The sequence below is a fragment of the Salmo salar genome, chromosome 12, assembly GCF_965601325.2.
Source record: "Salmo salar chromosome 12, fSalSal1, whole genome shotgun sequence".
Classification (NCBI taxonomy): Eukaryota; Metazoa; Chordata; class Actinopteri; order Salmoniformes; family Salmonidae; genus Salmo; species Salmo salar.
The window spans coordinates 93772602-93786172 of record NC_138302.1 but is presented as its reverse complement, the minus strand read 5'-3'; the positions used below and the strand labels follow the sequence as shown (position 1 = coordinate 93786172).

Genomic DNA, 13571 nt, shown 5'->3' with positions numbered 1-13571 from the left:
ACCATATGGGAAGGGATTTAATAATAAAAAAATCATCAAAGACAAATCTATAAATGTTGATATTATGCCTGTTGTAATTAAAAGCTCCATCTTTTTTCTCAGAGATGTTGGGGAAAAGTCCCATATAAAATCTGTCTAAAATGTGTTTAAGCGAGAACAGCCAGACACACTGAAAAGTAAGAGTATTTTTCCCAGCTTGATTTTGGTCAACTAAATATGTCTTCGAGCCAGCCAGGAGTCGAACCTAGAATCTTCTGATCCGTAGTCAGACACGTTATCCATTGCGCCACTGGCCCCATATTAAAGCTAAAGTCAGGTCACACCTAGACCAGTGTTCACATTCTCAGCGTCTGTCACCGACAAGGTTCCTTGGTTTTCTGTTACAGATGCATATCTTAATTTGATCCTCCTGTTGTTGCATGAATTTTACTGCAGAGCAAGAAATGCAATCATGAAGTCGTATTCAACATTTAGAAAGCCTTGTGAATTTTGAATCTACATAACATGTCACATTTCCTGTTGCTGAGGGAATATGGTTGTGTTGTGTGATACTGCTGCCAGTTAAAATGTGGTATCTGTTGTTACACATGTGCATGCCAAATGTCAAGATGTTCTTTCCCATACCGGGAGTTGAAAACAGGCCACCTGGGTGAAAACCAGGAATCGTAACCGCTAGACCATATGGGAAGGGATTTAATAATAAAAAAATCATCACAGACAAATCTATAAATGTTGAAATTATGCCTGTTGTAATTAAAAGCTCCATCTTTTTTCTCAGAGATGTTGGGGAAAAGTCCCATATAAAATCTGTCTAAAATGTGTTTAAGCGAGAACAGCCAGACAAACTGAAGAGTATTTTTCCCAGCTTGATTTTGGTCAACTAAATATGACTTCGAGCCAGCCAGGAGTCGAACCTAGAATCTTCTGATCCGTAGTCAGACACGTTATCCATTGCGCCACTGGCCCTATATTAAAGCTAAAGTCATTTCACACCTAGACCAGTGTTCACATTCTCAGCGTCTGTCACCGACAAGGTTCCTTGGTTTTCTGTTACAGATGGATATCTTAATTTGATCCTCCTGTTGTTGCATGAATTTTACTGCAGAGCAAGAAATGCAATCATGAAGTCGATTCAAAATTTAGAAAGCCTTGTAAATTTTGAATCTATATAACAGATGACATTTCCTGTTGCTGAGGGAATATTGTTGTGTTGTGTGATACTGCTGCCAGTTAAAATGTGGTATCTGTTGTTACACATGTGCATGCCAAAAGACAAGATGTTCTTTCCCATACTGGGAGTTGAAAACAGGCCACCTGGGTGAAAACCAGGAATCGTAACCGCTAGACCATATGGGAAGGGATTTAATAATAAAAAAATCATCAAAGACACATCTATAAATGTTGAAATTATGCCTGTTGTAATTAAATGCTCCATCTTTTTTCTCAGAGATGTTGGGGAAAAGTCCCATATAAAATCTGTCTAAAATGTGTTTAAGCGATAACAGCCAGACACATTGAAAAGTGAAGAGTTTTTTTCCAAAGTTGATTTTGGTCAACTAAATATGACTTCGAGCCAGCCAGGAGTCAGAACCTAGAATCTTCTGATCCGTAGTCAGACACGTTATCCATTGCGCCACTGGCCCCATAATTAAGCTAAAGTCAGGTCACACCTAGAACAGTGTTCACATTCTCAGCGTCTGTCACCGACAAGGTTCCTTGGTTTTCTGTTACAGATGCATATCTTAATTTGATCCTCCTGTTGTTGCATGAATTTTACTGCAGAGCAAGAAATGCAATCATGAAGTCGTATTCAAAATTTAGAAAGCCTTGTGAATTTTGAATCTACATAACAGGTGACATTTCCTGTTGCTGAGGGAATATTGTTGTGTTGTGTGATACTGCTGCCAGTTAAAATGTGGTATCTGTTGTTACACATGTGCATGCCAAATGACAAGATGTTCTTTCCCATACCGGGACTTGAAAACAGGCCACCTGGGTGAAAACCAGGAATCGTAACTGCTAGACCATATGGGAAGGGATTTAATAATAAAAAAATCATCAAAGACAAATCTATAAATGTTGATATTATGCCTGTTGTAATTAAAAGCTCCATCTTTTTTCTCAGAGATGTTGGGGAAAAGTCCCATATAAAATCTGTCTAAAATGTGTTTAAGCGAGAACAGCCAGACAAACTGAAGAGTATTTTTCCCAGCTTGATTTTGGTCTAATAAATATGTCTTCGAGCCAGCCAGGAGTCGAACCTAGAATCTTCTGATCCGTAGTCAGACACGTTATCCATTGCGCCACTGGCCCCATATTAAAGCTAAAGTCATTTCACACCTAGACCAGTGTTCACATTCTCAGCGTCTGTCACCGACAAGGTTCCTTGGTTTTCTGTTACAGATGCATATCTTAATTTGATCCTCCTGTTGTTGCATGAATTTTACTGCAGAGCAAGAAATGCAAACATGAAGTGTATTCAAGGTTTAGAAAAGATTGTAAATCTTGAATCTACATAACATGTGACATATCCTGTTGCTGAGGGAATATTGTCATGTTGTGTGATACTGCCACCAGTTCAAATGTGTTATTTGTTGTTACACAAGTGTATGCCAAATGACAAGATGTTCTTTCCCATACCGGGAGTTGAACCCGGGCCACCTGGGTGAAAACCAGGAATCCTAACCGCTAGACCATATGGGAAGACACTTACTTAAGAAAAACATCACAGACAAATCTATAAATGTTGAAATTATGCCTGTTGTAATTAAAAGCTCCATCTTTTTTTCTCAGAGATGTTGGGGAAAAGTCCCATATAAAATCTGTCTAAAATGTGTTTAAGCGAGAACAGCCAGACACACTGAAAAGTAAAGAGTATTTTTCCCAGCTTGATTTTGGTCAACTAAATATGTCTTCGAGCCAGCCAGGAGTCAGAACCAGAATCTTCTGATCCGTAGTCAGACACATTATCCATTTGGCCAAGGCCCCATATTAAAGCCAAAGTCAGGTCACACCTAGACCAGTGTTCACATTCTCAGCGTCTGTCAGCGACAAGGTTCCTTGGTTTTCTGTTACAGATGCATATCTTAATTTGATCCTCCTTTTGTTGCATGAATTTTACTGCAGAGCAAGAAATGCAATCATGAAGTGTATTCAACATTTAAAAAGCCTTGTGAATTTTGAATCTACATAACATGTCACATTTCCTGTTGCTGAGGGAATATGGTTGTGTTGTGTGATACTGCTGCCAGTTAAAATGTGGTATCTGTTGTTACACATGTGCATGCCAAATGTCAAGATGTTCTTTCCCATACCGGGAGTCGAAAACAGGCCACCTGGGTGAAAACCAGGAATCGTAACTGCTTGACCATTTGGGAAGGGATTTGATAATAAAAAAATCATCACAGACAAATCTATAAATGTTGAAATTATGCCTGTTGTAATTAAAAGCTCCATCTTTTTTTCTCAGAGATGTTGGGGAAAAGTCCCATATAAAATCTGTCTAAAATGTGTTTAAGCGAGAACAGCCAGACAAACTGAAGAGTATTTTTCCCAGCTTGATTTTGGTCAAATAAATATGTCTTCGAGCCAGCCAGGAGTCGAACCTAGAATCTTCTGATCCGTAGTCAGACACGTTATCCATTGCGCCACTGGCCCCATATTAAAGCTAAAGTCATTTCACACCTAGACCAGTGTTCACATTCTCAGCGTCTGTCACCGACAAGGTTCCTTGGTTTTCTGTTACAGATGCATATCTTAATTTGATCCTCCTGTTGTTGCATGAATTTTACTGCAGAGCAAGAAATGCAAACATGAAGTGTATTCAAGGTTTAGAAAAGATTGTAAATCTTGAATCTACATAACATGTGACATATCCTGTTGCTGAGGGAATATTGTCATGTTGTGTGATACTGCCACCAGTTCAAATGTGTTATTTGTTGTTACACAAGTGTATGCCAAATGACAAGATGTTCTTTCCCATACCGGGAGTTGAACCCGGGCCACCTGGGTGAAAACCAGGAATCCTAACCGCTAGACCATATGGGAAGACACTTACTTAAGAAAAACATCACAGACAAATCTATAAATGTTGAAATTATGCCTGTTGTAATTAAAAGCTCCATCTTTTTTTCTCAGAGATGTTGGGGAAAAGTCCCATATAAAATCTGTCTAAAATGTGTTTAAGCGAGAACAGCCAGACACACTGAAAAGTAAAGAGTATTTTTCCCAGCTTGATTTTGGTCAACTAAATATGTCTTCGAGCCAGCCAGGAGTCAGAACCAGAATCTTCTGATCCGTAGTCAGACACATTATCCATTTGGCCAAGGCCCCATATTAAAGCCAAAGTCAGGTCACACCTAGACCAGTGTTCACATTCTCAGCGTCTGTCAGCGACAAGGTTCCTTGGTTTTCTGTTACAGATGCATATCTTAATTTGATCCTCCTTTTGTTGCATGAATTTTACTGCAGAGCAAGAAATGCAATCATGAAGTGTATTCAACATTTAAAAAGCCTTGTGAATTTTGAATCTACATAACATGTCACATTTCCTGTTGCTGAGGGAATATGGTTGTGTTGTGTGATACTGCTGCCAGTTAAAATGTGGTATCTGTTGTTACACATGTGCATGCCAAATGTCAAGATGTTCTTTCCCATACCGGGAGTCGAAAACAGGCCACCTGGGTGAAAACCAGGAATCGTAACTGCTTGACCATTTGGGAAGGGATTTGATAATAAAAAAATCATCACAGACAAATCTATAAATGTTGAAATTATGCCTGTTGTAATTAAAAGCTCCATCTTTTTTTCTCAGAGATGTTGGGGAAAAGTCCCATATAAAATCTGTCTAAAATGTGTTTAAGCGAGAACAGCCAGACAAACTGAAGAGTATTTTTCCAGCTTGATTTTGGTCAAATTGATAACAAAAAAATCATCACAGACAAATCTATAAATGTTGAAATTATGCCTGTTGTAATTAAAAGCTCCATCTTTTTTTCTCAGAGATGTTGGGGAAAAGTCCCATATAAAATCTGTCTAAAATGTGTTTAAGCGAGAACAGCCAGACAAACTGAAGAGTATTTTTCCCAGCTTGATTTTGGTCTAATAAATATGTCTTCGAGCCAGCCAGGAGTCGAACCTAGAATCTTCTGATCCGTAGTCAGACACGTTATCCATTGCGCCACTGGCCCCATATTAAAGCTAAAGTCATTTCACACCTAGACCAGTGTTCACATTCTCAGCGTCTGTCACCGACAAGGTTCCTTGGTTTTCTGTTACAGATGCATATCTTAATTTGATCCTCCTGTTGTTGCATGAATTTTACTGCAGAGCAAGAAATGCAAACATGAAGTGTATTCAAGGTTTAGAAAAGATTGTAAATCTTGAATCTACATAACATGTGACATATCCTGTTGCTGAGGGAATATTGTCATGTTGTGTGATACTGCCACCAGTTCAAATGTGTTATTTGTTGTTACACAAGTGTATGCCAAATGACAAGATGTTCTTTCCCATACCGGGAGTTGAACCCGGGCCACCTGGGTGAAAACCAGGAATCCTAACCGCTAGACCATATGGGAAGACACTTACTTAAGAAAAACATCACAGACAAATCTATAAATGTTGAAATTATGCCTGTTGTAATTAAAAGCTCCATCTTTTTTTCTCAGAGATGTTGGGGAAAAGTCCCATATAAAATCTGTCTAAAATGTGTTTAAGCGAGAACAGCCAGACACACTGAAAAGTAAAGAGTATTTTTCCCAGCTTGATTTTGGTCAACTAAATATGTCTTCGAGCCAGCCAGGAGTCAGAACCTAGAATCTTCTGATCCGTAGTCAGACACATTATCCATTGGGCCAAGGCCCCATATTAAAGCCAAAGTCAGGTCACACCTAGACCAGTGTTCACATTCTCAGCGTCTGTCAGCGACAAGGTTCCTTGGTTTTCTGTTACAGATGCATATCTTAATTTGATCCTCCTTTTGTTGCATGAATTTTACTGCAGAGCAAGAAATGCAATCATGAAGTGTATTCAACATTTAAAAAGCCTTGTGAATTTTGAATCTACATAACATGTCACATTTCCTGTTGCTGAGGGAATATGGTTGTGTTGTGTGATACTGCTGCCAGTTAAAATGTGGTATCTGTTGTTACACATGTGCATGCCAAATGTCAAGATGTTCTTTCCCATACCGGGAGTCGAAAACAGGCCACCTGGGTGAAAACCAGGAATCGTAACTGCTTGACCATTTGGGAAGGGATTTGATAATAAAAAAATCATCACAGACAAATCTATAAATGTTGAAATTATGCCTGTTGTAATTAAAAGCTCCATCTTTTTTTCTCAGAGATGTTGGGGAAAAGTCCCATATAAAATCTGTCTAAAATGTGTTTAAGCGAGAACAGCCAGACAAACTGAAGAGTATTTTTCCCAGCTTGATTTTGGTCTAATAAATATGTCTTCGAGCCAGCCAGGAGTCGAACCTAGAATCTTCTGATCCGTAGTCAGACACGTTATCCATTGCGCCACTGGCCCCATATTAAAGCTAAAGTCATTTCACACCTAGACCAGTGTTCACATTCTCAGCGTCTGTCACCGACAAGGTTCCTTGGTTTTCTGTTACAGATGCATATCTTAATTTGATCCTCCTGTTGTTGCATGAATTTTACTGCAGAGCAAGAAATGCAAACATGAAGTGTATTCAAGGTTTAGAAAAGATTGTAAATCTTGAATCTACATAACATGTGACATATCCTGTTGCTGAGGGAATATTGTCATGTTGTGTGATACTGCCACCAGTTCAAATGTGTTATTTGTTGTTACACAAGTGTATGCCAAATGACAAGATGTTCTTTCCCATACCGGGAGTTGAACCCGGGCCACCTGGGTGAAAACCAGGAATCCTAACCGCTAGACCATATGGGAAGACACTTACTTAAGAAAAACATCACAGACAAATCTATAAATGTTGAAATTATGCCTGTTGTAATTAAAAGCTCCATCTTTTTTTCTCAGAGATGTTGGGGAAAAGTCCCATATAAAATCTGTCTAAAATGTGTTTAAGCGAGAACAGCCAGACACACTGAAAAGTAAAGAGTATTTTTCCCAGCTTGATTTTGGTCAACTAAATATGTCTTCGAGCCAGCCAGGAGTCAGAACCAGAATCTTCTGATCCGTAGTCAGACACATTATCCATTGGGCCAAAGCCCCATATTAAAGCCAAAGTCAGGTCACACCTAGACCAGTGTTCACATTCTCAGCGTCTGTCAGCGACAAGGTTCCTTGGTTTTCTGTTACAGATGCATATCTTAATTTGATCCTCCTTTTGTTGCATGAATTTTACTGCAGAGCAAGAAATGCAATCATGAAGTGTATTCAACATTTAAAAAGCCTTGTGATTTTTGAATCTACATAACATGTCACATTTCCTGTTGCTGAGGGAATATGGTTGTGTTGTGTGATACTGCTGCCAGTTAAAATGTGGTATCTGTTGTTACACATGTGCATGCCAAATGTCAAGATGTTCTTTCCCATACCGGGAGTCGAAAACAGGCCACCTGGGTGAAAACCAGGAATCGTAACTGCTTGACCATTTGGGAAGGGATTTGATAATAAAAAAATCATCACAGACAAATCTATAAATGTTGAAATTATGCCTGTTGTAATTAAAAGCTCCATCTTTTTTTCTCAGAGATGTTGGGGAAAATACATTCTAGCGTCTGTCACCGACAAGGTTCCTGGGTACAGAGCAAATCGTAATTTGACCTTGGGAAGGGATTTAACAACAAAAAATCATCACAGACAAATCTATAAATGTTGAAATTATGCCTGTTGTAATTAAAAGCTCCATCTTTTTTTCTCAGAGATGTTGGGGAAAAGTCCCATATAAAATCTGTCTAAAATGTGTTTAAGCGAGAACAGCCAGACAAACTGAAGAGTATTTTTCCCAGCTTGATTTTGGTCTAATAAATATGTCTTCGAGCCAGCCAGGAGTCGAACCTAGAATCTTCTGATCCGTAGTCAGACACGTTATCCATTGCGCCACTGGCCCCATATTAAAGCTAAAGTCATTTCACACCTAGACCAGTGTTCACATTCTCAGCGTCTGTCACCGACAAGGTTCCTTGGTTTTCTGTTACAGATGCATATCTTAATTTGATCCTCCTGTTGTTGCATGAATTTTACTGCAGAGCAAGAAATGCAAACATGAAGTGTATTCAAGGTTTAGAAAAGATTGTAAATCTTGAATCTACATAACATGTGACATATCCTGTTGCTGAGGGAATATTGTCATGTTGTGTGATACTGCCACCAGTTCAAATGTGTTATTTGTTGTTACACAAGTGTATGCCAAATGACAAGATGTTCTTTCCCATACCGGGAGTTGAACCCGGGCCACCTGGGTGAAAACCAGGAATCCTAACCGCTAGACCATATGGGAAGACACTTACTTAAGAAAAACATCACAGACAAATCTATAAATGTTGAAATTATGCCTGTTGTAATTAAAAGCTCCATCTTTTTTTCTCAGAGATGTTGGGGAAAAGTCCCATATAAAATCTGTCTAAAATGTGTTTAAGCGAGAACAGCCAGACACACTGAAAAGTAAAGAGTATTTTTCCCAGCTTGATTTTGGTCAACTAAATATGTCTTCGAGCCAGCCAGGAGTCAGAACCAGAATCTTCTGATCCGTAGTCAGACACATTATCCATTTGGCCAAGGCCCCATATTAAAGCCAAAGTCAGGTCACACCTAGACCAGTGTTCACATTCTCAGCGTCTGTCAGCGACAAGGTTCCTTGGTTTTCTGTTACAGATGCATATCTTAATTTGATCCTCCTTTTGTTGCATGAATTTTACTGCAGAGCAAGAAATGCAATCATGAAGTGTATTCAACATTTAAAAAGCCTTGTGATTTTTGAATCTACATAACATGTCACATTTCCTGTTGCTGAGGGAATATGGTTGTGTTGTGTGATACTGCTGCCAGTTAAAATGTGGTATCTGTTGTTACACATGTGCATGCCAAATGTCAAGATGTTCTTTCCCATACCGGGAGTCGAAAACAGGCCACCTGGGTGAAAACCAGGAATCGTAACTGCTTGACCATTTGGGAAGGGATTTGATAACAAAAAAATCATCACAGACAAATCTATAAATGTTGAAATTATGCCTGTTGTAATTAAAAGCTCCATCTTTTTTTCTCAGAGATGTTGGGGAAAAGTCCCATATAAAATCTGTCTAAAATGTGTTTAAGCGAGAACAGCCAGACAAACTGAAGAGTATTTTTCCCAGCTTGATTTTGGTCTAATAAATATGTCTTCGAGCCAGCCAGGAGTCGAACCTAGAATCTTCTGATCCGTAGTCAGACACGTTATCCATTGCGCCACTGGCCCCATATTAAAGCTAAAGTCATTTCACACCTAGACCAGTGTTCACATTCTCAGCGTCTGTCACCGACAAGGTTCCTTGGTTTTCTGTTACAGATGCATATCTTAATTTGATCCTCCTGTTGTTGCATGAATTTTACTGCAGAGCAAGAAATGCAAACATGAAGTGTATTCAAGGTTTAGAAAAGATTGTAAATCTTGAATCTACATAACATGTGACATATCCTGTTGCTGAGGGAATATTGTCATGTTGTGTGATACTGCCACCAGTTCAAATGTGTTATTTGTTGTTACACAAGTGTATGCCAAATGACAAGATGTTCTTTCCCATACCGGGAGTTGAACCCGGGCCACCTGGGTGAAAACCAGGAATCCTAACCGCTAGACCATATGGGAAGACACTTACTTAAGAAAAACATCACAGACAAATCTATAAATGTTGAAATTATGCCTGTTGTAATTAAAAGCTCCATCTTTTTTTCTCAGAGATGTTGGGGAAAAGTCCCATATAAAATCTGTCTAAAATGTGTTTAAGCGAGAACAGCCAGACACACTGAAAAGTAAAGAGTATTTTTCCCAGCTTGATTTTGGTCAACTAAATATGTCTTCGAGCCAGCCAGGAGTCAGAACCAGAATCTTCTGATCCGTAGTCAGACACATTATCCATTTGGCCAAGGCCCCATATTAAAGCCAAAGTCAGGTCACACCTAGACCAGTGTTCACATTCTCAGCGTCTGTCAGCGACAAGGTTCCTTGGTTTTCTGTTACAGATGCATATCTTAATTTGATCCTCCTTTTGTTGCATGAATTTTACTGCAGAGCAAGAAATGCAATCATGAAGTGTATTCAACATTTAAAAAGCCTTGTGATTTTTGAATCTACATAACATGTCACATTTCCTGTTGCTGAGGGAATATGGTTGTGTTGTGTGATACTGCTGCCAGTTAAAATGTGGTATCTGTTGTTACACATGTGCATGCCAAATGTCAAGATGTTCTTTCCCATACCGGGAGTCGAAAACAGGCCACCTGGGTGAAAACCAGGAATCGTAACTGCTTGACCATTTGGGAAGGGATTTGATAACAAAAAAATCATCACAGACAAATCTATAAATGTTGAAATTATGCCTGTTGTAATTAAAAGCTCCATCTTTTTTTCTCAGAGATGTTGGGGAAAAGTCCCATATAAAATCTGTCTAAAATGTGTTTAAGCGAGAACAGCCAGACAAACTGAAGAGTATTTTTCCCAGCTTGATTTTGGTCTAATAAATATGTCTTCGAGCCAGCCAGGAGTCGAACCTAGAATCTTCTGATCCGTAGTCAGACACGTTATCCATTGCGCCACTGGCCCCATATTAAAGCTAAAGTCATTTCACACCTAGACCAGTGTTCACATTCTCAGCGTCTGTCACCGACAAGGTTCCTTGGTTTTCTGTTACAGATGCATATCTTAATTTGATCCTCCTGTTGTTGCATGAATTTTACTGCAGAGCAAGAAATGCAAACATGAAGTGTATTCAAGGTTTAGAAAAGATTGTAAATCTTGAATCTACATAACATGTGACATATCCTGTTGCTGAGGGAATATTGTCATGTTGTGTGATACTGCCACCAGTTCAAATGTGTTATTTGTTGTTACACAAGTGTATGCCAAATGACAAGATGTTCTTTCCCATACCGGGAGTTGAACCCGGGCCACCTGGGTGAAAACCAGGAATCCTAACCGCTAGACCATATGGGAAGACACTTACTTAAGAAAAACATCACAGACAAATCTATAAATGTTGAAATTATGCCTGTTGTAATTAAAAGCTCCATCTTTTTTTCTCAGAGATGTTGGGGAAAAGTCCCATATAAAATCTGTCTAAAATGTGTTTAAGCGAGAACAGCCAGACACACTGAAAAGTAAAGAGTATTTTTCCCAGCTTGATTTTGGTCAACTAAATATGTCTTCGAGCCAGCCAGGAGTCAGAACCTAGAATCTTCTGATCCGTAGTCAGACACATTATCCATTTGGCCAAGGCCCCATATTAAAGCCAAAGTCAGGTCACACCTAGACCAGTGTTCACATTCTCAGCGTCTGTCAGCGACAAGGTTCCTTGGTTTTCTGTTACAGATGCATATCTTAATTTGATCCTCCTTTTGTTGCATGAATTTTACTGCAGAGCAAGAAATGCAATCATGAAGTGTATTCAACATTTAAAAAGCCTTGTGAATTTTGAATCTACATAACATGTCACATTTCCTGTTGCTGAGGGAATATGGTTGTGTTGTGTGATACTGCTGCCAGTTAAAATGTGGTATCTGTTGTTACACATGTGCATGCCAAATGTCAAGATGTTCTTTCCCATACCGGGAGTCGAAAACAGGCCACCTGGGTGAAAACCAGGAATCGTAACTGCTTGACCATTTGGGAAGGGATTTGATAATAAAAAAATCATCACAGACAAATCTATAAATGTTGAAATTATGCCTGTTGTAATTAAAAGCTCCATCTTTTTTTCTCAGAGATGTTGGGGAAAAGTCCCATATAAAATCTGTCTAAAATGTGTTTAAGCGAGAACAGCCAGACAAACTGAAGAGTATTTTTCCCAGCTTGATTTTGGTCTAATAAATATGTCTTCGAGCCAGCCAGGAGTCGAACCTAGAATCTTCTGATCCGTAGTCAGACACGTTATCCATTGCGCCACTGGCCCCATATTAAAGCTAAAGTCATTTCACACCTAGACCAGTGTTCACATTCTCAGCGTCTGTCACCGACAAGGTTCCTTGGTTTTCTGTTACAGATGCATATCTTAATTTGATCCTCCTGTTGTTGCATGAATTTTACTGCAGAGCAAGAAATGCAAACATGAAGTGTATTCAAGGTTTAGAAAAGATTGTAAATCTTGAATCTACATAACATGTGACATATCCTGTTGCTGAGGGAATATTGTCATGTTGTGTGATACTGCCACCAGTTCAAATGTGTTATTTGTTGTTACACAAGTGTATGCCAAATGACAAGATGTTCTTTCCCATACCGGGAGTTGAACCCGGGCCACCTGGGTGAAAACCAGGAATCCTAACCGCTAGACCATATGGGAAGACACTTACTTAAGAAAAACATCACAGACAAATCTATAAATGTTGAAATTATGCCTGTTGTAATTAAAAGCTCCATCTTTTTTTCTCAGAGATGTTGGGGGAAAGTCCCATATAAAATCTGTCTAAAATGTGTTTAAGCGAGAACAGCCAGACACACTGAAAAGTAAAGAGTATTTTTCCCAGCTTGATTTTGGTCAACTAAATATGTCTTCGAGCCAGCCAGGAGTCAGAACCAGAATCTTCTGATCCGTAGTCAGACACATTATCCATTTGGCCAAGGCCCCATATTAAAGCCAAAGTCAGGTCACACCTAGACCAGTGTTCACATTCTCAGCGTCTGTCAGCGACAAGGTTCCTTGGTTTTCTGTTACAGATGCATATCTTAATTTGATCCTCCTTTTGTTGCATGAATTTTACTGCAGAGCAAGAAATGCAATCATGAAGTGTATTCAACATTTAAAAAGCCTTGTGAATTTTGAATCTACATAACATGTCACATTTCCTGTTGCTGAGGGAATATGGTTGTGTTGTGTGATACTGCTGCCAGTTAAAATGTGGTATCTGTTGTTACACATGTGCATGCCAAATGTCAAGATGTTCTTTCCCATACCGGGAGTCGAAAACAGGCCACCTGGGTGAAAACCAGGAATCGTAACTGCTTGACCATTTGGGAAGGGATTTGATAATAAAAAAATCATCACAGACAAATCTATAAATGTTGAAATTATGCCTGTTGTAATTAAAAGCTCCATCTTTTTTTCTCAGAGATGTTGGGGAAAAGTCCCATATAAAATCTGTCTAAAATGTGTTTAAGCGAGAACAGCCAGACAAACTGAAGAGTATTTTTCCCAGCTTGATTTTGGTCTAATAAAAATGTCTTCGAGCCAGCCAGGAGTCGAACCTAGAATCTTCTGATCCGTAGTCAGACACGTTATCCATTGCGCCACTGGCCCCATATTAAAGCTAAAGTCATTTCACACCTAGACCAGTGTTCACATTCTCAGCGTCTGTCACCGACAAGGTTCCTTGGTTTTCTGTTACAGATGCATATCTTAATTTGATCCTCCTGTTGTTGCATGAATTTTACTGCAGAGCAA

General features: G+C 39.2%; 19 non-coding genes across 19 annotated transcripts; all 19 read right to left on the bottom strand.

Moving 5' to 3' along the window:
* Positions 1-223: 223 nt before the first annotated feature.
* trnar-acg (transfer RNA arginine (anticodon ACG)) lies at positions 224-296 on the bottom strand. The gene has a single exon. It is a non-coding gene; the product is annotated as a tRNA-Arg (tRNA).
* A 597-nt stretch (positions 297-893) lies between these two features.
* On the bottom strand, positions 894-966 carry trnar-acg (transfer RNA arginine (anticodon ACG)). Its single transcript has one exon. It is a non-coding gene; the product is annotated as a tRNA-Arg (tRNA).
* Positions 967-2240: 1274 nt separating this feature from the next.
* Positions 2241-2313, bottom strand: trnar-acg (transfer RNA arginine (anticodon ACG)). The gene has a single exon. It is a non-coding gene; the product is annotated as a tRNA-Arg (tRNA).
* Positions 2314-2631: 318 nt separating this feature from the next.
* On the bottom strand, positions 2632-2703 carry trnae-uuc (transfer RNA glutamic acid (anticodon UUC)). Its single transcript has one exon. It is a non-coding gene; the product is annotated as a tRNA-Glu (tRNA).
* An 881-nt stretch (positions 2704-3584) lies between these two features.
* Positions 3585-3657, bottom strand: trnar-acg (transfer RNA arginine (anticodon ACG)). Its single transcript has one exon. It is a non-coding gene; the product is annotated as a tRNA-Arg (tRNA).
* A 318-nt stretch (positions 3658-3975) lies between these two features.
* Positions 3976-4047, bottom strand: trnae-uuc (transfer RNA glutamic acid (anticodon UUC)). The gene has a single exon. It is a non-coding gene; the product is annotated as a tRNA-Glu (tRNA).
* Positions 4048-5116: 1069 nt separating this feature from the next.
* On the bottom strand, positions 5117-5189 carry trnar-acg (transfer RNA arginine (anticodon ACG)). Its single transcript has one exon. It is a non-coding gene; the product is annotated as a tRNA-Arg (tRNA).
* Positions 5190-5507: 318 nt separating this feature from the next.
* On the bottom strand, positions 5508-5579 carry trnae-uuc (transfer RNA glutamic acid (anticodon UUC)). The gene has a single exon. It is a non-coding gene; the product is annotated as a tRNA-Glu (tRNA).
* An 882-nt stretch (positions 5580-6461) lies between these two features.
* trnar-acg (transfer RNA arginine (anticodon ACG)) lies at positions 6462-6534 on the bottom strand. Its single transcript has one exon. It is a non-coding gene; the product is annotated as a tRNA-Arg (tRNA).
* A 318-nt stretch (positions 6535-6852) lies between these two features.
* On the bottom strand, positions 6853-6924 carry trnae-uuc (transfer RNA glutamic acid (anticodon UUC)). The gene has a single exon. It is a non-coding gene; the product is annotated as a tRNA-Glu (tRNA).
* A 1053-nt stretch (positions 6925-7977) lies between these two features.
* Positions 7978-8050, bottom strand: trnar-acg (transfer RNA arginine (anticodon ACG)). Its single transcript has one exon. It is a non-coding gene; the product is annotated as a tRNA-Arg (tRNA).
* A 318-nt stretch (positions 8051-8368) lies between these two features.
* On the bottom strand, positions 8369-8440 carry trnae-uuc (transfer RNA glutamic acid (anticodon UUC)). Its single transcript has one exon. It is a non-coding gene; the product is annotated as a tRNA-Glu (tRNA).
* An 881-nt stretch (positions 8441-9321) lies between these two features.
* Positions 9322-9394, bottom strand: trnar-acg (transfer RNA arginine (anticodon ACG)). The gene has a single exon. It is a non-coding gene; the product is annotated as a tRNA-Arg (tRNA).
* A 318-nt stretch (positions 9395-9712) lies between these two features.
* On the bottom strand, positions 9713-9784 carry trnae-uuc (transfer RNA glutamic acid (anticodon UUC)). Its single transcript has one exon. It is a non-coding gene; the product is annotated as a tRNA-Glu (tRNA).
* Positions 9785-10665: 881 nt separating this feature from the next.
* Positions 10666-10738, bottom strand: trnar-acg (transfer RNA arginine (anticodon ACG)). The gene has a single exon. It is a non-coding gene; the product is annotated as a tRNA-Arg (tRNA).
* A 318-nt stretch (positions 10739-11056) lies between these two features.
* On the bottom strand, positions 11057-11128 carry trnae-uuc (transfer RNA glutamic acid (anticodon UUC)). The gene has a single exon. It is a non-coding gene; the product is annotated as a tRNA-Glu (tRNA).
* Positions 11129-12010: 882 nt separating this feature from the next.
* Positions 12011-12083, bottom strand: trnar-acg (transfer RNA arginine (anticodon ACG)). Its single transcript has one exon. It is a non-coding gene; the product is annotated as a tRNA-Arg (tRNA).
* Positions 12084-12401: 318 nt separating this feature from the next.
* Positions 12402-12473, bottom strand: trnae-uuc (transfer RNA glutamic acid (anticodon UUC)). Its single transcript has one exon. It is a non-coding gene; the product is annotated as a tRNA-Glu (tRNA).
* Positions 12474-13354: 881 nt separating this feature from the next.
* Positions 13355-13427, bottom strand: trnar-acg (transfer RNA arginine (anticodon ACG)). The gene has a single exon. It is a non-coding gene; the product is annotated as a tRNA-Arg (tRNA).
* Between the last annotated feature and the right edge of the window lie 144 nt (positions 13428-13571).